Here is a 21,643-nt window from a genome sequence, read left to right as displayed (position 1 = left end):
TCACCTGAGAGGGCATCTTCTTGGCTCAGACCTTTGGGGTGACCCCAGTGGAGGTCCCCTTGCTCAGCATGTGGCATCCTCTCTGCTCTACTAGTTATTTATTTCCTTCCCACACAATTTTTCTGCACTTTTAACTCCTTCCTCTTTCCCCAAGACTCCTTCTCCACACCCCACCCCCAGCCTCCACCAGAATTTGAGACATTTCAAGTTTCTTCTACTGTCACGTGAGCATTTACCGCCGCTGGGTACCGTGTGAGCTGGACACACCATCCATTCTGTGCCTGGTGGAACGGAAGGGGTGGGGCGGTGGTGACTTTCTGCTCTTAGTTGCTGCTGTCTCTTCCTTTTCTTTACCTTAAGTTCCTAAAACCAATCCGATATATCTCAAATTGCAAGGGCTGATTTCTGCCATGAGCCCTCATCGGTTTCACATGTGAGCCTCAGAGCCTCTCTGCTAGCATAACATTGACCTTATGCTGCAAAAAGTTCTCCACATCGCACCCCTGCCCTTCCTGGCGTTGGGTTACCTTCTGAAGCCTTCTTCCATTAATTTGGCTCTGAAGGGCCCCAGTTCAGCTCCTCTCTGGCCATAGGAGAGGGGTGAGGGTTGGGGTGAGGTTTGGGGCCAGGCAGTGCTGCCAGGCTTAAGATTGGAAATACTCAGAGGTGGTCTTCTCTGAGACCTGCTGGTTTACAGACAGACGAGAGGCCTGAGGCTTAGAGAGATGACGTGATTTGCCAACAAATTAGTGGCAGAATTGGGAGTGGAATCATCCCATCTGCATCTCCAGCCCCTACTCATTCAGTCCCTTCCACATTGCAGGCAGGCACACTTCTTATTTTTATTATTTTTATGTCATGTTTTGCTCAATATTTTTTAAAAAACTGAATTGGTTTTAGAATACAAGGATTGTTTTGAATGTTATTATATATTTAAGACCAGTTTTTTAAAATTCTTATCCCCCACTCTCTCCCCTTTGGCACCATCAGTTTGTTCTCTATATCAATGGTTCTGTTTTGTTTTGTTTTTATTGATTTTGTTTTTTTTCAGATTCTACATATAAGTGAGATCATACAATATTTGTCTTTCTCTATCTGACTTATTTCACTTAGTGTAATAGCCACCAGGTCCCCACCATGTTGTCACAGATGACACGATTTCCTTCTTTTTAATTGTTGGATAATACTGTTATATCTATTTACAAACTCTTCTTCATCCATTCATCTACTGATGAACATGTAGGTTACGTTCATATCTTGGCTATTGCTAGTAATGCTGCAATGAACATAGGGGTGCATATATCTTTTTGAATTAGTGTTTTTGTTTTCTTCGGATAAATATCCAGAAGTGGAATTCCTAAATCTTATGCACGCTCTATTTTTAATTTTTTGAGAAAGCTCCATACTGTTTTCTGTAGTAGTTACACCAATTTATAATCCCGCCAACAGTGCACAAGTGATCCCCTTTTTTCACATCCTTGCCAGCACTTCTTATTTTTAATTTATTGATGATGGCCATTCTGACAGGTAACAGGTGATATCTCATTGTGGTTTTAATTTGTATTTCCTGGATAGTGACGTTGAACATTTTTCCATATGTCTGTTGGCCAACTGTATTTACTCTTTGGAGAAATGTCTATTCAGTCTTCTGCCCATTTTTAAATAGGACTGTTTGATTTTTGGTGTTAAGTTGTATGAATTCTTTATATATTTTGGGTATTAACCCTTTACCAGATATATTATTTGCAAATATCTTCTTCCATTCAGTAGGTTGTCTTTTGGTTTTATTGATGGTTTCCTTTAGTGTGCAAAAACTTTTTAGTTTGATGTAGTTCCATTTGTTTATTTTTCCTTTGTTTCCTTTGCTAGAAAAGATATAGCCAAAAAGATATTGCTAACAATGTCAAAAGCTTACTGCTTACATTTTCTTCTAGTAGTTTTATGGTTTCAGGCATAACATTTAAGTCTTTAGCTCATTTTGAATTTATTTTTGCATATGGTGTAAGAAAGTGGTACAATTTCATTATTTTGGATGTATTTGTCCAGTTTTGCCAGCATCACTTGAAGCATAGGCACTCCATCTTGTTCCCGTAACCTTTATGTTGTAAAACCTGCTATTTGAAATTTTTCACTAAAATGGTCCTCTGTTCTGTGAATTAACTCTGATATTCTTGGCTTCTGTAAACATGCTTGCTTGAATAATAGGGAAAATGAGCTCACTTATCTGGTACTGAAAGACCCGTTTACCCAAAGTACTACCCCCATTTTAGAGAGGCCATAAATCATGAACAATACACAACCCCCAGACAGAGTTATCAATACTGGCACCAGGCCAGGCCTTGAGATATAGTCTCACTGCCTTCATCCCAGCACATAGGGCTTTTTGCAAAGCCTGTGAAAGGTCCAGAAGCCCCATCCCATATTTGGGAGACAAAGACACTAGGAAAGTATAAAGAGAAAGTTTTCTCCATGTTATTTTGCCCAGACTTTGAGAGGCAACTCCTCTGAGACCCTGGCATAATAAAGACTTCAAATTTGGCTTACTGATTAAGGCGTCCTTTGTTTAGGTCACTGATTCCCAATATAACACACTTATAATTGAGGATTTATTTCTGGGCTCTCTATTTTTTCTATTGAGCTACAGATCTGTTTTTATGCCAGTACCATACTGTTTTGATTATTGTAGTTTTGTAGTATAATTTTACTTCAGGGAGTGTGATACCTCCCACTTTGTTCTTTCTCAAGATTTCTTTAGCTATTTGGGGTCTTTTGTGGTTCCATATAAATTTTAGGATAAGTTGTTCAGACAGGCACACTTTGAGGGCCAGTCAGCACTCAGAGTCTTCAAATGAGGTGGACTTGTCCTTTGACACCCTGTCAGTGGTACCTGGCCTCCTCTGACATTTTTGTGGGGAACATACCATCTGCAGAGGCATTCCACACACCTGTGTTAACACGACTTTCCTTTATAGCAGGGATGGGGAACCGTTTTCTGCCAACAGCCACCTGGATATTTATAACATCATTCTCAGACCATACAAAATTATCAACTTAAAAATTAGCCTGCTATATTTGATCAAACATTTCATTAACTTACCACTGGTGCTTTGGCAGCCAGACCAAATGATTTTACAGGCCTTATAAGGTCATGGGCCTGACGTTCCCCACCACTGCTTTATAGAAATGAAATTTGTCTTTCTGTTGCTTTCACCAAGATGCTCCACCTCTCAGGGTCAATACAGAGTCATTTTGATCCCTCCTACTGTGACAACAGTTCTCATGGGAAGCTAGAGGTCTGTCCCTTCCATTTTCTCTTCTCCAGGGGAAACAACCCTGATTCTGACACCCATTTCGTTGTGTTTTCCCTCCCACACCACCAACCAATTAACCCTATTCTGATACTCTCTACCTGAAGATAACATCATCCCACAGGTTAAGGGTTCACTGGGCCCCACACAACTACTTCTCCCCTCCCCCCCACCACACACACACTTCAGATGTCAGTAGAAAGTCTGCTTCTGACCAATCGGCTTTAGATGGGCGGTTCCCATGACCCTCTCCTCAGGTCTGGTTAATTTGCTAGAGCAGTTTACAGAACTCAGGAAAACAGCACACTTACCAGATTACCAGTTTATTATGAAGGAATGGAACTCAGGACCATCAGATGGAGAAGATGCATAGGGCGGGGCGTGGGAAGGGCACGGAGCTTCACGCTTTCTCCAGGTGCTCCACTTTCCCCAAACCTCCACGTGTTCAACAGCATGGAAGCTCTCGGAACCTTACACTTTTAGTTTTTATGGAGGCTTCATTACTTAGGCATGAGTGATTAAATCATCGGCCACTGGTGGGACAGGAAGTTCCAACCATCTAGCCACTGGTTCCCCTGGCAACAGCCCCCACCCTTCGGTTACCTAGGCGTTTCCAAAAGCCACCACATAAACATAATAAAGAGACCTTCATGGCTTCTTCACTTAGAAAATTCCTAGCCTTTCAGATCTCTGTGCCTCCAACTGGGAGAGGAGCAAATATGTATTTCTTCTTCTAAATCACAGTCCTCTGTTGTGGCAGCCTCATCCTAAGGTTCTCCTCCCCTGCCCTCCTCGGGCAGAGATCACATGTTGTCTGGCAGCTCAGAGTAGCCAGGACCCCCTGGTGGCCACCCTGTGCTGCCCTCTACTTTCAGACCACCCACATGCAGCTGAGCGGGAGAGGAGGTCACTGCTTGGGGGGCCAGTGCCGGAGCTGCCACCACCTGCTACCCAGGCGTCCCAAGCTGTTCCTCTGCTCTGCACTGCCAGGAGCGGAGCCAGCCACAGAACGGAACAGGAGCCAGACCGAGATCCAGATGCCACTGCTGGAAGCAGGACAGGAGCAGCAGCGGTGCCTGGCACTGGGGGCAGCCGCTCAGCCAGCCAGGCTCCAGGGAGGAGCGCAGGAGGGGCCGCTCCTGAAGCAGACAGATGGGAGGTCCAGCAAGGAGCACTCCGCACGGCGCAATTAACAGGCAGAAGTGGCACCAAATGGATATTTCAATCGCGTGGCTGGGGCACTTGGCCACCCAGGGCTCTGGCTCCAGAGGAGGCCAGCAGCCCGGTTCCGAGGAAGCTTGAGCAGTTGGCATTTCTGGCTGAAGAGCCAGGTTTTGAAGGGTGATGCCTGGGCTCCTCTAATTAAGGCGAAGCAGAGGTTTCAGGACGACAGATGGAGCTCCCTCTGCCGGACGCACATTTCTGTGCTCTCTTGCGCCTTAGCTTTTCAGGCCTTTTGGTCTTTAAAATTGGCTAAAAAATAACAAGAATAATAAGCCGTAGGCAGTTTCCAATTTTCAAATTTAATGGGAATGAGTAGGGCTGACTGGAGGGGCTCCAAGAGGCCTCTAATCCCCATCCCTCACCTTTGGAAAGGGCTGAGCCTGGATCCTTTCTCCCCCAGTTCCTGCTGCAACCACCCTGAAACGGGCGGGATGGTGTCGCTGCCTTCAGAAATCCAGTCCCCAGTTTCCCAAGGAGTAGAATCGAAGTGCCCCACACTGGCATCCAGTCCTCTGTGGTTCCTGTGCTTCTAGCCCCAAATAAGCCCAGTTTCTAAAATGGATTACTCCATTCATTTACAGCATTTGTGAAAGAGAGGGCTAAGGGATGGCCCGGCCAAAGGAACCAGGCAGCCCCGATTGCCTGCCTCGTTAGGCTTTTATTGCAGTTTGCATTGTCCTCTAGGCAAGGGCACCCAAAGATTAGGCATAAGGATTCCCGTAAACACCCGGGGGTCTACACGTGCACAGACTTGTTTGGAAAGGTCAAGGAATAATTAGGGGTGCCACTTTCGACACTCCCCTAAGTCTCCCCTAAGGCGGAATTCCGATAAGCAGGGCAGGCGGCCTTCCACACACTTCCCTTTCCTAAGAATGTCCTCCTTACAAACTTTCCAACCAAGTCTCCCGTGCTTCACAACAAGGTCCCGAGAGGGCAAAGGGTCACGCAGTCAGTTACTGGCTGAGCAAAGACTACACACATAGGAGAATAGGGGCCATGCCCCCCTCCTGCCTCCTGAATTCTCCTCTCCTGTGTTGGGAACATAGGGGTTACTCTCCTACGTGTCCCTTGCTTGATTGATTTCCCCCTGACTTCTTTCTCCTGTGGGGGAATGAATTCAGCATGAGCAAGCCTTATTGGGAGACAGACCAATGGGGAATGGGAAAGGCTTTTACTCCCCGTTTCCCCAGGTGGCCTTTGCCCCATTGTCATTCTCTCTGCCTCCAGAGATGGTCCCATCAGGGCCTGTCCCCAGGCCTGGCTGGGCTGGCCTCCAGCTGTGACTCAGACTGCTATTCCTGGTGCTCGTAGGTGATTATCTCCCCATAAACATGATGGATGGTCTCTTATCAAACTGTAAATCCAAAGCTAAGTAGTCTGTGCCGGGTTGCAAATCAGCTCTTCCTTGTCCGGTGGCCCCGGGGAGAGATCTCGTGGGGGCTGAGCTAGTGTGAACGGTGATGCCGCCACTGTTCCCAGGATTCATAACTTTAATTACTTTTCTTCCAGGGGCTGAGTGTATTGTGGAGGCTGCAGGGCCAGTGGGTTCCTTCTCCCCTTTCATGTGCTCAGCCCACAGGGGTTCCAATAAGAAGCTGACTTTCCAATCTCATCATAAGCAGCACATTAGCGTGAACAGGGCCTGCGGGAGAGGCCACAGACCTGGGTTCCTGGGGCGTTTGTGGGAAGCCTGGGGCTGAGAGGGGGCTCCAGCTCTGTGTTCCAGTCCCAGACCTATACCAGCTTGCTGTGTGATCTTGGGCCAGTCATCTGACTTCTCTGAGTCTCAGCTTTCTCCTTTGTTTGTTTATTGTTGTTGTTTTTAAGATTGTAAAACAATACTTGTTCATTGGGAACAGGCACAGGAGAAGGAAAACTGGCCATTGGCCAACTGTCCCGGTGAAATCAAGTAACTTCTGTTCTAGCGTGGGCAGCGCTGGTGGTGCTGTTCTGCAGAGCAGCACAGCCCCCGCCACTTAGGGGCGCCGCCTTCAACACTCCCCTAAGTCTCCCCTAAGGCGGAATTCCGATAAATAGGGCAGGCAGCCTTCCACACACTTCCCTTTTCTCAGAATGTCCTCCTTACACACTTTCCAACCAAGTCTCGTGTGCTCCCCAACAAGGTCCAGAGAGGGCAAGGGGTCACGCAGTCAGTTACTGGCTGAGCAAAGACTTCACACGTAGGAGAATAGGGGCCACGCCCCCCTCCTGCCTCCTGAATTCTCTCCTGTGTTGTGCCTCAGTGGGCCAAGGCCAAGTCTGTGGGCTGCAGCTGCTGGGTCACCTGCAGCCGCTGGGTCTCCAGCCAGGTCTGCTTCACCGGGTCACACTCAGCTAGGACTTGCCCTGCACCCTTTTCTCCAAACCCTTCCTTTTCAGTCTTCTGCCTTTGACGTTTTCTGGCCGAATCAGTGTGTCAATGTCCTCCAGGATCTTCATAAACTGCTCACTGTGGCTTGTACTCTCCTGTCAAGTTTGCTTACAAACCCTTGGCCAGGGACCTGCTGGATGCAGGGAAGCTCCTCATTCATCTCGTCCAGGTGGTCAGCGATCTTCTCCACAGACTTCAAACCTTTCAGCTTCTTCACTCCGACCTCTCCCTCTGGACTGCTCTTTTCCCCAATTAACCAGACGGACAACCATTTTGCATTCCAAGGGCAGACAATGGCTTCCCCATTTCCTTCAGGGATTTTCCTTGCAGAGGAGTTTCTGAAAAAGGAGCAGGACCCCTGTGGCCTCTTCAGCAACCTGGGCCTGTACCCTGGACAGTTGGTTCACGACAGCCCTGTCGGGGTGTGGGGGGGGGGGGGGAGGGGGAACCTTAAGGTCGTGCTCCGCAGCGCCAGGGATGCAGGTCACGCTGAGTCTGGCTGCCTCGGGTCCTCGCTCCGGGCCACCTCTTTGCTCTGGGCCAGGGAGGCCGCACCTTCTTTTCCACCCACAGCCTATGGCCTGCGAGCGCCCCTGGGGGACCTTTGGTTGCTAAGAGGGAGGGCACCGTGCTGGGGCCCGCAGAGCTCAGCTGCTCTGGTGGCCCCTCGGCCTCCCCACCACACTCCAGCCCTGTGCTTGTTGCCCGCCCAGCGGTGAGAGCCGAGCCTCAGCGTTCTCCTTTGTAAATCATCTGTGCACCTTCCTGCCTGCTCAGGAGCTGACACAGATTGGGGAGCACTTCATCATCGTGCATCTTACATTTTGAGTGCTCCCAATGGGCCAGACTGTTGCCTGTTCACAATACTCTTACAATTCCCCACCTAACAAATGAGGAACCTCGAAGCTCAGAGAGGTTCAGTGATCTGCCCAAGACCACACAGCTGGTGAGTGCAGAGTCAGCACTAAAACCGGGTCTGAGTCCATGGCTGCGGATCTTAGCCACTGGACTGTGTTGCCTCCTAGGACCTAAACTTTCAGCTCCTCAGTTTTCCAGGTCAATAAAATGGATCCGTGATGCCAGGCCCTCTCCTCTCTCACACGGCTGGCTGGTCTGAATCCAGTGGGACTATAAGGCTCTTTGGGGGGAGAATTAGGACTATCCTTAGTTTTACCAGCCCCTGTGATGGCATTTCTCCACCCTGGTTGCCTGGCTGGGAGGGAGCAGGGCACAGGGTGAAGGGCAGTGGCCTGGGAGGCCTTCCTGGGCCCTGGATCATCCCTGCACAGCTCTATGCTAACAGACAAATTCCTCAAAGTCTCCATTGTTGGGTTCCTCATCGATACCATCAGGAGCTCTTAGACTCTATGGATGCGCAGGTGCACCCACCCCAGACCAATGCACTCGGCCTGTGAGGCTGGCACCACCTGGCCACAGCCCTGCAGGCGATTCTAATGTGCACAGCGGCTGGGAACCGCGGCCCCATAACCTCCAGGGCCCTATCCAGCTCCAAATTTCTGTTTTTATAATTTATTTAGTATCTATTATCATTTCAGAGTCAAATTAATTTGATATATGCTCTACCCTTAAATGAAATAAAAGCCGACACAGAGTGGGAGAATGGACGTAGTGACCGCATAATGAGGCTGGCCCTGGCATCTGCGGTTCCCGGCTCCTGGTTCCTGGTGAAGCCGGGTGGGGAGAACAATCTGAGAGATGAGGTGCCACCCCTGGCCCCGGGGCAGCCAGATCTCCTGGGGGGTCCATGCCAGGGCTTGGTGTTTTCTCCCAACGGCGATGGTAAGCCAGTGAATGCAGGGCAAGAAGCCATGGTATCAGCTTAGCTTTCTTTTAAAACCACTGGCGCGGTGTGTGGAGGATGATGCACATGGGCCGTGGAGGCTGAGGCAGGAGTGTGGGTGAGGAACGAGCAGGGGCCTCGATGGAGAGGAAGAGAGGTGGGGGCCAGGTGAGAGCATCTCAGAGGTGACCTCACTCAGGGTCCGTGGGGATTTGAAGTGCCTTGTGGTGGGGCGGGTGAGGTTTCACTCTCAGACCCTGTGTGCCCCTGGACAGATGAGGCCTCGCCCAGCATACAGTGGGCACCCACTAAACACTTGCCCCAGTGCCCCCTCCTGGCGCTGCCCCCCACTTCACCTGCACTCATGTCCTCCGTTTGCTGCCCCCAGCCCTCCAAGCCTGGGGTCTGCGGGCTGCACCAGCCAAGCTCCCTCCAGGACTGTTCTCTCTGTTTGCAAACACTGCAGACGCTACTGGTTGGCCACACAAGCACCGTGACTCTCTAACTCCACATAATGTGTAATTACAGCAACACACACATCAAATTACCAAGGACAAGTGGCTGCAGAGTAATTATATGATTCTTTGTTACTTGGAGGAGTTTTGGGTTTTCCCCCTTTAAAAGCACCAGTTTGGTGGGTGGGTGGGGAAAGCAGGTGGCAGATGGGCCGGAGGATGCGAGAGCGAGAGCGATGAGTGAGTTCAGCAATGTCAGCGCTGCAAGTCGCAGAAGTGGTCTGGGCTGAGACAATGGAGATCTGAGCATTTATCCCCACCCCCACCCCCCACCCTTTCTGTCAGCTGCCTCCTCTGGGCCCCTTAGCCAATGGCGTCACTCCACCCTCCTGGACAGGGAGAGGAGGATTGCTGAGCGGGGCTGGTGGAACCGGAGAGGAGGTCAGGGAGATGGGATAGAGGTTGGGGAGGAGGCTGGGGAGGGGGTGGTTTTCCTGGGATGCTCTGGGGCCACCATGAAGTGGTGCCATGCAATGGTGCTCACACCATGTCCTCAACCAGCACCCACCCCAACCCCTCTGTGCAACCATCACACGCTTCTCGTGGGCAGAGCCTCAAGGCTGATGTGAGAAGGGGACCGTGGTCTTGTCACCCACAGATGGGAGGTGCTCAGTACCAGCTGCAACCCCTCCACCCCGCAACCTGACGGTGGTTAGGGAGGGTTCTATGTGCAGCCTGCAAAAAGCCTTCCCGAGCCAGCTCTCCTATCCATGGGCTCAGCTACTATTTGTGCTGGTGGGGTCCCTCCCAAGCTCTCTTGATTGGCAGCTGCCCTGCCAGTGACAGCCCCCTCCCCCCCCCCCCCCCCCCCGCCCCATGGCCCCGGCCCACTCCACACGTGCACTGGCACCAGGCTCGCATCTGCCCAGCGTGGGGCTGTGCACACGGTCCTAGATGGCCAATAAGCGTGGAGTGGCTAGAGTTTTGGGTGGATGTGGGACTTGGCTCTCAGAGGCAGGAAACCCAGTGGGATAGGACTCTGGGATCCTCTTCATTCTCAAGGGGATACCGGGCTGCGAGCACTTAACCTAGGCTGGCCTTACCTCCGAGATGCCATGCAGGGACCAGTGCGTATGAGTCCTGTGCTTCTCCCTTGGGCCCTGGTGCCACCTTCTAAATGAAACTGCCCCACACCTCTCATCCACTTCTGTGCGCCGTCACTGATAGGCACTCACTGATGGAATGCCTCTGAAGGGTTTGGCCGGTTCCCTGCACAGTGTGCACATGGATCCTTTCTCCTCGGTGGGACCTTGTAGTGCTCTCCACCGTGGGACCCCACGTGCCCAGCCGGCACTCTGTTCCCAGGGAACTGCATCTGCGAACATCCTCAGACATCAGCACAGCCCCTGTTGAAAACTCCCTCCCTCACTCCCATTATGGTTTAGATTACAGAGCAGCTGTGCAATTCACAGGTCACACCCATTCACCCTGCTAATGGCGTTAGGTAAAACCGCACCTGTCAGAGCCCAGAAAGCCAGAAACGGGCCCCTGCCCTGGCACTGGGCCCTTCTGGGTGTTGAGGAGAAGCCATGGAAAAGCTTCTGACTCAGACTCCCAGGTCCATGGAGGGGAGGTAGCACTGGGGTCCAAGGAAATCTCCCCCACCCCCTCCCCAGACTTCATGGGCAGCATTTCAGCTGGATTTGGGGTGCCATAAAACTAGCTCTTTGAATGACCCAACTGTTTAATTGATTGAGGTGCAAGAATTCCATTCCTAGGTCTGTGGGGGCAGGAGCCCAGCAGTGATGCCATCAGGATGGCAGTTCCGATGGGTGCCCCGTCCATGCAGCCTGTCTGTCTCTGTGCTAGGAGGTTGTTCGGGGTATTTGGAATTTTAGAGTCAAAGACATCTAGAGAATGGTCTCCCAAGACATCTAACTCATCTAGAACTTAATTACCCACATGAAGGAAGCAAACTAACACTGTGCTTTTTAACTATTTTCCCACAGAAGCATGGAGTGAAGAGCATAGGCCTCCTTTCACTCCAAGCCCAACCCTACTCTCCTACAACCCCAGGAATAGTCATTAACAGTTGGTATATGTACTTCTTTTATCTATACATTCATAGAGAGATAGACAGATAGATACATGCACACATCATTTTAAAAATCACATAAAAGGATCAATACTACATATTGTTCCTTTGATTTGTTTATTTTACTTGACAATATAGAAAAGAGATCTTTCCATGTCTTTATACATGTGTGGCTTTACTCCTTCCTTGTTAACTACTATATAGGATTCCATGGTGTAGATGGCTCATAATTTGTGTTACCACTCCCATTTCGATTGTTCCCATTTTATGATATTACAAATGATCCTCCAGTGTCTGGGAATGCATTTTCCAGCAAGTAATCCTATCTAATAATAGAGAAAAATGGTAATTAACCATAACTTCGCTACCCTTCCCATTGGCTAATCAGCGAAATATGCAAATTAACTGCCAACCAAGATGGCGGCCAGCAGCCAGGCAACTGAAGCGAACAGGAGGCTTGCTTGCTCCAGTGATGGAGGAAGCCAAGGTTCCCTGCCTGCTGCTGCTGGGCTCTGAGCTGCAGTCTAAGAAACAATGTTGCAATTATAGAAGCTAAACAATCCCCAGAAACCTGCTTTCAGCCAGCCCAGCCTCAGAGCTGGAGCTGCAACAGTGTTTCAATTATAGAAGCCAAAAAAACCCAGATACCTGCTTTCAGCAGCCGAGGTCTCAGAGCTGGAGCCGAGCCTCAGAGCTAAAGCCAGCTCTCAGTTCCAGTGACAGCCACAGAAGGTAAATAAATCCCAGAATAAAAAAGAAAAAAAGAAAAAAAGGAGAGGTTGGGAGCTTCAGTCACCCACCAGCCTGAAAATGGCCCTCAGCCCCTCACCCAGACTGGCCAGGCACCCCAGTGGGGACCCCCACCCTGAAGGGGGTGTGACCAGCTGCAAACAGCCATCATCCCCTCATCCAGGCTGGCCAGGCACCTAAGCGGGACCCCCACCCTGATCCGGGACACCCTACAGGGCAAACCAGCTGGCCCCCACCGGTGCACCAGGCCTCTATCCTATATAGTAAAAGGGTAATATGCCTCCCAGCACCGGGATCAGCGGAGCCGCGAGGCCTCCCAGCACTGGGATCAGTGGAGCTGCGAGGCCTCCTAGCCCCTGGAGCAGTGTGACAGCGGGCAGCCCCCAAACCCCCTGATCAGCCCTGCTCTGTGTGTGACAGGGTGTGGTGCCCCAACCCCCCCATGGGACCTGCTCTGTGTGTGACAGGGTGGAGCCGCAACCTCCCCATCGGCCCTGCCCTGAGTGTGACAGCGGGGAGTGCCCCAACCCCCTGATCGGCCCTGCTCTGTGCATGACAGGGGGAGCTCCCCAACCCCCTGATCGGCCCTACTCTGTGCGTGACAGGGGGCAGCGCCCCAACCCCCTGATCGGCCAGCTCTGTATGTGACAGGGGTGGTGCCACAACCCCCTGGTTCACCCTGCTCTGTGCGTGACAGGGGGTGGCACTGCAACCTCCCCATCAACCCTGCCTTGAGTGTGACAGGGGGCGGCGCCCCAACCCCCCAATCGGCCCTACCCTGAGTGTGACTGGGGGTGGCATCACAACCTCCCAATCCGCCCTGCTCTGTGCATGACAGGGGGCGGTGCCCCAACTCCCCAATCGGCCCTGCTCTGAACCCAACCAGGGGCTGTGGGGCAGGCACCTAGGGATTGGGCCTGCCCTTTGCCACCCGGGAGCAGGCCTAAGTCAGCAGGTAGTTATCTCCCGAGGGGTCCCAGACTGTGAGAGGGCACAAGTGGGGCTGAGGGACACCCCTCCCCTGCCAGTGCACAAATTTTTGTGCACCGGGCCTCTAGTCCCATATAATAAAAGGCTAATATGCAAATTGTCCCCTCAACCAGGAGTTTGACTGGGAGTTTGACCGGGAGTTCGACCAGGGGGCAGGGCCCCTTCCCCTGGCCAACCTGGCCCGATTGGCCCCAATTGGGGCAGACCAGCCAGACCCCATCCGTGCACAAATTTGTGCATCGGGCCTCTAGTAGATTATAAATATAAAGAAATATAAACATGATTATAATGGCTTATACAAGATTCTTTCCCTCCTTCCTGTTTCTTTCTTCTCTCTTTCCTTTTCTTAAATGTCATGGGAAGTCTGGAGGGGGCAGTCCAGGGCCATTCGAAGTCTTTCTGCTCTGTCACCTAGGACATTGGCTTTGGTCCTCCTGGTGAAAAGTGGCTGCTGAAGCTCCAGGATCTGCTCCTACTTCTCAGTGAGGAAGGAAAAGAGTGAAGGGGAAGGGAAAAAGCCAAAGGCATTCTGCTTTTGAGAGCTTGCTTTGGTGTGAGTGTGGGGTGAGGGGTGGGGTCATGAAAGGGAAACTCTCAGGGACGACCTCCATGTAAATGGCCCCCGTGTCACATGGCCAATCGATCTCGGCCTTAAAGGAGGCTGGAAATGAACTTACTCTTTAGGCTCAATTGTCGAGGAAGGCAGGGAAGAAGGTGGCTGGGATGGTATGTGAGCCATCCTCAGAGTTCATCTGCCGCAGCATATGGGTGAAAGAGCTGTCGGCGAGATTCCTAGAGATGGATTTTTCTTTTTTAACTTCAAGCTGTTTGACCTGGTATTTTCTACATGTTTCTCTGGCTCAGCGCACCCAGTTTCCCAACTTCTGAACACTGGGCTACCACCTGCCCTGTTGGCACCCTGCCTTGCACCCCACTTCTTGGATCCCATCCTGCTCTGAGGTTCAGTTCTCGCTGAGGCATCCCCTGGCCAACTCAGTTGGGCAAAGTATTCTTTTTCCAAAATGAAGAGTCTGTATGATTTATTCTCAGTCTCCCTCTCCTCCTCATCTTTCCTTAGAATTATTCTCAGGGGTCTGTTTGGTGGAGAAGCTAAGGGGGAAAAATACACAGAAAAAAGGGGCATGGCCCCAGGCTAGATTTAGGACAAAGTAGGCTGCTTGGAGACAGGTGGGATCTATTTTCAATTAATATCTCAGGAATTTGAGCCCAAATTCTGGAGTAGAAAGTGGGGAAGCAATTTTTCTGAGTCTCTGGGCGGGGGGGGGGGGGGGGGGGGGGGGTGTTGGGGGGGGATGAGGGAGGGGTGGGGGGTGGGGATGGCTGGGAGTGACCTGTTCCATGTGGATTCTCTGCTGGAGGCCGGGGAGCCGCAGGTGGTGAAGTGAGGTAGGAAAGGAAATCACCAGCGAGAGCCTGTGGTTCCCAGCACCTGTGTGATGACACATAGGAGTTTGTGAGCCCAAACATCAGAACCTTTGGTGGCAGCTGGGGCTGGAGCTGGAGCGGGAGAGGTGGCTAACTCCCAGTCCCTGTGAGCACATGTGGGAGGGTCGGGAGGGGTGGGGTAGGGTGGGTGCTAGGGTTGCTAAGGCACTGGGATAGCGGGTGGAGTGGAGCCAGAGAAATCCTGTGTTATAACTGCTATGTTGATTCTTAAATGGAAGGCTCAAATTACATATGCAGATGTCTTCATGTCTAGAAGGGACATCCCATGAGGTCAGGCTCTCGCTGACCTACCAGCCTCTTCCTTGTGGGGGAGCTGCCTTTATTACTGCAGCTCCATTTTGTAGGGAGGTGATGTTGGAGAAGACTCCAGGAAGCGGAGCTGCCCCATGCAGGCCAGTCTATGGGTGCTTGGTTTGGATTGTCTGGAAGCGTCTTTTGAGTAGATGTGCCTGCAACATTTTCTAGGCTGAAATTACTGTCTTCCTGCTCTCTGGAGTGGAACTTTGGAGTTTCTGTGGGATATCAGATTCCACATTATTTTCTAAGAGTTGGCCTTTCTTTCTTTTTCTCTCTTCCTGCTAATTTTTCTTCCCTCCTGCCTTCTGCCTTGCCATCTCCCTTCTATAGATATTTGCAAGAAAGGTGTCAGACTAAATCCAACCCTGGCTTCAGCATAGGCCAGGTGGCAATGTTGGATGAATTACTTGCCTTCTCTGTCCCTCAGTTGTCTCATCTACCAAGTGAGGACTAACAGTAATATCTATTTTGTGGGATGTTGGCAAGATTAAATTGTTTACCACGTGCAAACTGCTTTCTGTGATTGGCACATAGTAAGCGTTAAATAAAAACAACATGAGCTATAATTATTTAGTGTAGCAGGTGTGTGGTCAGTGCTAAGTGGACGTACTCGGTGCGGTCCCCACCTTCTTGAGGCTTACGGTCTTGTGCTACAAGTGTCCTCAGCTCACCATCTCAGCTGACTGCTTCCCTGGGTACATCAGATGGGTGAGTCCTAGGAATGTGACTGTGAACTGATCATTATCTAATATGTTTCACATGTGGCTGAGACATTACATTTTTAGACCAATTTTTATTTTATCCGAGTAAAGCATGCACATAGTCAAACAAATTAAATGATGCTAAAAATTAAATCAGAAAAAAGAGTCCTCTAGCCACTATTTCGACCCTATCCTCCTCCTTAAAGAATTCTTTTCATTGTCTTTATAGTTTCTTCTAGTATTTAATGCCACATTCCTAAATAATGCAAGTGTTCTGTGCCATGATTCATCAGTTTTGTAAAAGATGAGGGTTTTTACTTTCTTCTCCTTCCCTACCCTCCCACTCTGGTTAAATCACATTTTTTATTAGATCTGTATTTCATATTTTCTACTGTGACGCTGAATAGTGTTCACTGCTGAGTCGAGTAATGTACCATGACAATATTTTATTTCTTGTTCAACTTTTATTTTTCTTGGAGTTAATAACTGCATTATTCTGTCGTCTGTTTAGGTTTTTCCTTATCCAGCTGAGAATATTATTTATAGGCACTTCCCCCTACGTTTTATTCTATTCCTTGACATTTCTGTTTGCCTGACATTGGTTTTTCTGTTTGTTTTGGTATCTCCCTTTCACATCGAAGACAGTGCTGCAATGCCGGGTGATCCTTCACGTTCACTCATGCTTCAGGGTGAGGTATAGGAAACTGATTGGAGGGGCCCTGTGTGCACGTTCAGGGCATATCGTCTTGGGGGCTATGCTGGAGGAGGGAAGGGCGGTCAGCAGGCTTTTCCCTGGAGACACCCATGGGTCAATATCTGTGTGTCTTTCTTTTCTTGGAAGGGCGGGGGGCAGGGGCGGGGGGGCGGACATCCTCCAGTCCCCTGGCTGGGAACGTAACCCTGTGTGCTGGAGTTCGGGAGCTGGGAGGGAGCACAGGGCTGCTTGTCTCCCCTGTCAGTGTGCATGCCTGCACTGAATCCTCCTCTGTCCATCCTGGCCCTCCCACTGCCACCTGCCCCAATGGCCTGGCAACTGAGTTGGCTCAAGGTCTTAGCATTCCTGGGGATTGGGGTGAGTTGTCAGACTGGCTGGGGTTAGGACCTGGGAGTCTAAATTTGCTTCCTGCATATTTTCAGACAATCTTCCTGCTTTCACTTGTTCACTTTCCCTGCTGTACCCCGGCCTCAGTTCCAGGGGCTGTTTGGGTTTTACTGTAAATGCACTTTCTTCTCCAACCCACTGTACAGTCCTAGGTATTATGACCTCCCTGCTCCCAGGTTAGTCATTTCTATCTGCTTTTTGCCTTTGTTTTGTTCTCTAAGTTACAAAGATCCTTTAGTTTCATTGAAGATGAAGTTCGTATTTCTACTCCTCCCGCCCCTCCTTTACAATTTGGAGTGAATTTAAAAAGAAAAGTTGACAGAAGTGTCTCGATACTAGTTGGAAGCAATATTAAGTGGAGATTGCTGGAATGTATGTAGTCCTTTCATACATCTAGATAATCTGAAATGATTCTTTGAGTTTTGCCAGAGCCCTAAAGAGCTGCATACCTGAAGTATTGCACCGGAGTTCTGAGTTACCGAGTTTTGTGTGAATGTGATGCCACCAGCCTATAAGAAGTCCCAAGGACACCATGTATCAATTTTCTACTGCTGCTGTAACAAATTGCTACAAACTTAGTGGCTTAATGACATAAAGTTATTCCATTTTGGAGGTCAAAAGTCAAAAATAGGGCTCACTGGACTAAAACCAGTGTGGTGGCAGCCTTGTACTCCTTTTTGGGGGTTCTGGGGAGATCTGTTTTCTTGCCTTTCTGCATTGCTGGGCTCATGGTCTCCTTCCATCTTCAGAGCCAGCCATGGCCAGTTAAGCCTTTCTGACATGGCACTGCTCTGACACTGACTCTTCTGCCTCTCTCTTCCTCAGTTAAGGACCTTTATTTATTACACTAGTGGCCCAGTGCACAAAACTCATGCACATTAAAAGGGAATTGATTAGAGGAAATATTTTAATATTGCTATTTGCCCTTTTTCTATAATAGAAGTGTCAGAGATGAAAGAAAATTAGTAAAATGTATATGAAAATCTTCTTCCTGTTAGAGTCTAGGGCATGCTGTGGGACTCAGAATCAAGTCCCCACCCACCCGCACACACCTTGAAACTGCATGAGACCCAGACCCAGCCGGCCCCACCCCCGTCAAGCCCTGCCGGGCGGGGGACACAGCCTCCGGTCCCCCATCAAACCTCACTGCTGGGTGGGGGGTGCGGCCCCAGGCCCCCTGGCGCACCCTCAGGTCCCCCATCTTGGCCTCGGGGCAGGGAGCATGGCCTGAGGTCCCCCAGCCTGGGGTGGGGGGCGCGGCCTCAGGTCCCCTGCCCCAGCCCGGCACCATGCAGCCTCAGGTCTCTGCTGATCGCTTTTTACGGCTCATTATGGGAACCCCGCCTCCGCTGTGGGCGCAGCCATCTTGTGACGGTGTGGTGGAGTGAGGGTCAATTTGCATATTACCTCTTTATTATATAGGATTGGGCTGATCTGGATAATCTGTCATTCTACAAAGAAAGCTTGGATAATTCCTCAGGTCCCTTCTCTCTCCCTCATGATCTCTCTTCCTCCAGCTCTGTCTGCCTGTTTTCCTAAAGTATGTTCCTCTCTGCCCATTCTGTGATGGTTCAGACTCAGTGTGTTCAGCTGGACAACAACAACAGCTTCCCAACTGGGCTCCCTGTCCCCACACTGCTTCTTCCAACCTGTACTCCAGGTTGTGAGTAATGCTTCTATTAACATGAGTGTACAGGTATCTCTTCCTGTGTTGCCCTCTTATAACCATACCCACCTCTTTTCCTCCCCTACCCCTTCCTGACACTGGCAAACACTAATCTGTTCTTCATTCCTATAATGTCATTCAACAGTGTTGTGTATATGCAATCATATAGTACGTAACCTTTCGGGACTGGCTTTTTTTTTCACTTTGCGTAAACTCCTAGAGTTTCATCTAATGATTGTGCTAATAGTTTGCTTTTTAAATTTATTGCTGACTGAGTCATCTTTTTCAAGTATGCACATTGGATCACATTGTCCCATAGCTTACATCTCCCTAGTAGCATATGGAACAATATCCACGCTCCTTGCCATAACCCCTAAAACCTGCTGGGATTTGACTCCTGCCTCATTCTCCAACCGCAGTGTCATCCACTCTCCGCCATGCCTCACTCACTTTGCTCTAGGCACATGGGTTTCCTGCTTGTATATAAATACTCAAAGCCTTCCTGTCCGTCCTTTCTCCCCCTTACCCTGCCTTTGAGTTTACTGTTTCCTCCATCTGGCATCTAAATAATAGTGATCACTCATTTATCCGCTGCCCTGTGCCAGTGTTCTAATTTTTTTATACACGTCAACATATTTAATTCTCACCACAACCCTATGGGGTAAATACTGTGTTTATGCTGTTTTATAAATGAGGAAGCTGAGGCACAGAGAGGTTATAGAACTTGCCCAGGGTCACAGAGTGATTAAATAGCAGACAGAGCAGGACTTGGATTCTAGGCTGTGCAGATCCCTCTGCTCCTGCCCTGTCTCAGCACCCAACCCTTTCCTGTCACTCAAGCGTCATTTCCTCAGAGAGCCTTCTCTAACCATCAAATCTAAACCAGCATGATCTCTCATTGTTGCCATATTTTCTTTCCTCTGGGTTTTTATACATTACTACATATTTGAGGATTTATATACATTATGTGATACTGGGCTTTTTTTCCAGCTTTTAAGCTTTATGCAAATGGTATACTATATAGATATCATTCTGAGCTTCATATTCTGCTCAGCAATGTTTTTGAAATTTGTATATGTTGAAGATGTGGTTCTAGTTAATTCATTTTGACTAACTGAAGAGTAATCCATTTTATGACTATATATTCATAATTCATCTAGTCTCCTGTTGATGGGCCTTTAGATTGTTCTTAATTTTTTTGTTATAAACAATGTTGGAATTAGCTGTCTTGCACATGTATCCTTGGAGACATGGGCAAAAGCGTTTATACCCAAAAGTTCTTTCCTCAGGAAGGGAATTGTTACTGGGTCATAGGTTACAAGAATATTCAACTTTACTAGATATTGTCAAGTTTCTATCCAAGGAAGATTCTACCAGTTTATTCTCCCATGAGAGTTCTTTTTTCTCCACATAAAATAATCATATTTTTGTTTTGAAACTATCACTCTCATAACAAAGTAAAAAGGTAGGTAGCGGTGCAACGGGGCCCAGGCACGTAGAGAGCTGAGAGCCAGCCTGGTGAGTTTCCTCAGCTCGGGAGCTGCAGTGGAGAGCTTTCACACATGCCCTGCTGCCTTCATCCTCCCTTGACTCATCGGGCTGGCAAAAATGGAATTATCTGCTTCTCAAGTGTTATCAATCACATAGCAAACTGTGTGGGCGACCCAACTGCTGCGCTTTGTAGAAAATTATTATTTATTTTTTATTTAACAAAACTCAAGGCTGAGAGGGTGCTCCATGGTGCCCTTCTGTGGCTTCAGTGTTTTCTCTGCTTTGGCTCAGCCTGGGTTGTTTACTATGCATGTGCTGTATTGCAAATGTGGAACAAATGAAGCCCAGATATCAAATTAATACTGTGATCTGTTTTTCTGTTTTGTTGCCATAACAATCTGTGGCTCTTGAAGCAAAGAGAAAATTAGAATTGTATTAAAGGTGTTTACACCATGTACACTCCATCCTGCATTATTATTTATTGCTATAATAAGTGTATTTAACATTTGCTTCAGGAGAGTTCACTGCATCTGCTTTTTGCCTTGTGATTTTTCTGCTCATCATTCCCACCTGATTTTGCTTTTTGACCTTGACTTTTCCTATAGTTCTGAGCCGGAAGGCAGGGGGAGGTTTGGTCAGATGCTTCACAGTCTCTTGACTACTCACATTTGTCCCTCCTGTTCCTGCCTCAACCTGTGTAGTTCTTTGAAATCAAGAGTGTTGGTTAGAAACAAAGCAGGACCTGGAGAAAGTTTTCCTTCTTTCTTTGCCCCATTTCTGCCCCCCCAAACCTGAACAGGAGGCCCAGCATCCTTTGGGAGAGATGAAGAAGAGCTGAGGGGTGGAAGAAAGGAAAATGAGAGGAATTTATGTCTTAGAGGAAGTGGAGTGGAAATAAATATGGCAAATGGAGAATGAGTTTGCTGGTCCCTAAAATCTACTTTCATGCTACTCTATTCTCAAGGTCAAGTACTCACCTTCTCAGACCTGAGGTCATTCTTTGACCAAGATCTTTGCTGCCCCAATAATCACAGAGTACAGTCTGATGGGCCTCAAAGTGGCTGAGAGGGTGGAGTTGCTGTGGTGGAGGCCCCCTCACTAACGAGGTAAATTTACCCATGTGGATACCTGCTTTGGACGGTCTGGAGTTTAAGCTCTTTTAAGGCAGATGCTATTCCTATAATTCCTAGAATAATGCTGGGCACACACGAGGAACTTGAGAACTTCATTCACTGATTATCCAGGTCATTGTAGCAGAGCTAAAGATAGTTTCCTTCCTGGTAGTGAGGGAAGATGTGTTTAAAAATGGACAAATTCTTGGTGAGTTATGCCCATTTTTGGCTATCTGTGTCTCCAGAGACAATAGCATGAAAAGGAATCTTTCTCACCCTTCTTAGAAGAGGCCTCCAGGTGGTCTGTCTTCTTCTTCGTTATTTTCTTCTTCGTTAGGGAAGAACGTGTGCAAAGGAGAGTCTGAGGGAAAACATCACTTAGTGACTCTCGACGCAAAAAGGTCAAAGCCACAGAGGCCCTAAGTGATGACAGGTTTTTTAAATGTGCTGCTGTTGAACTTTACTCCCCAGGAGACCTTGAGTCAGGTCTCAAGCCCAGGGCAGGATGAAGGCCCTTTCTTTTTTAAGCCTTCTTTTGAGCACGACAGAATCAGGCCTAGGATGCTCCCTGGTTATGTCAGTGATAAAAAAAAAAAAAAAAAAAAAAAAAAAGGCAATTGGTGCTAAGAAAAGTCAACCTTTCTCTCAAGGCCAAAGTTATTTTATTTCTCAAATTCCTGCATATGCGTGGATGCGCGCGCACACACACACACAGAAACTTAGAACGAAGAGTACAAAAATGGGTTTGGAAGTCCAGGTCAGTTTGTCAGTGGTCATATTATCACACAGGAGGCAGCTGTTTGTGACTATGGC

Source organism: Myotis yumanensis, unplaced genomic scaffold (genome assembly GCF_028538775.1).
Source record: "Myotis yumanensis isolate MYYU_CA2020_CCGP unplaced genomic scaffold, mMyoYum1.0.hap1 SCAF_1, whole genome shotgun sequence".
NCBI lineage: Eukaryota > Metazoa > Chordata > Mammalia > Chiroptera > Vespertilionidae > Myotis > Myotis yumanensis.
Note: the sequence above shows the minus strand (reverse complement) of the source record.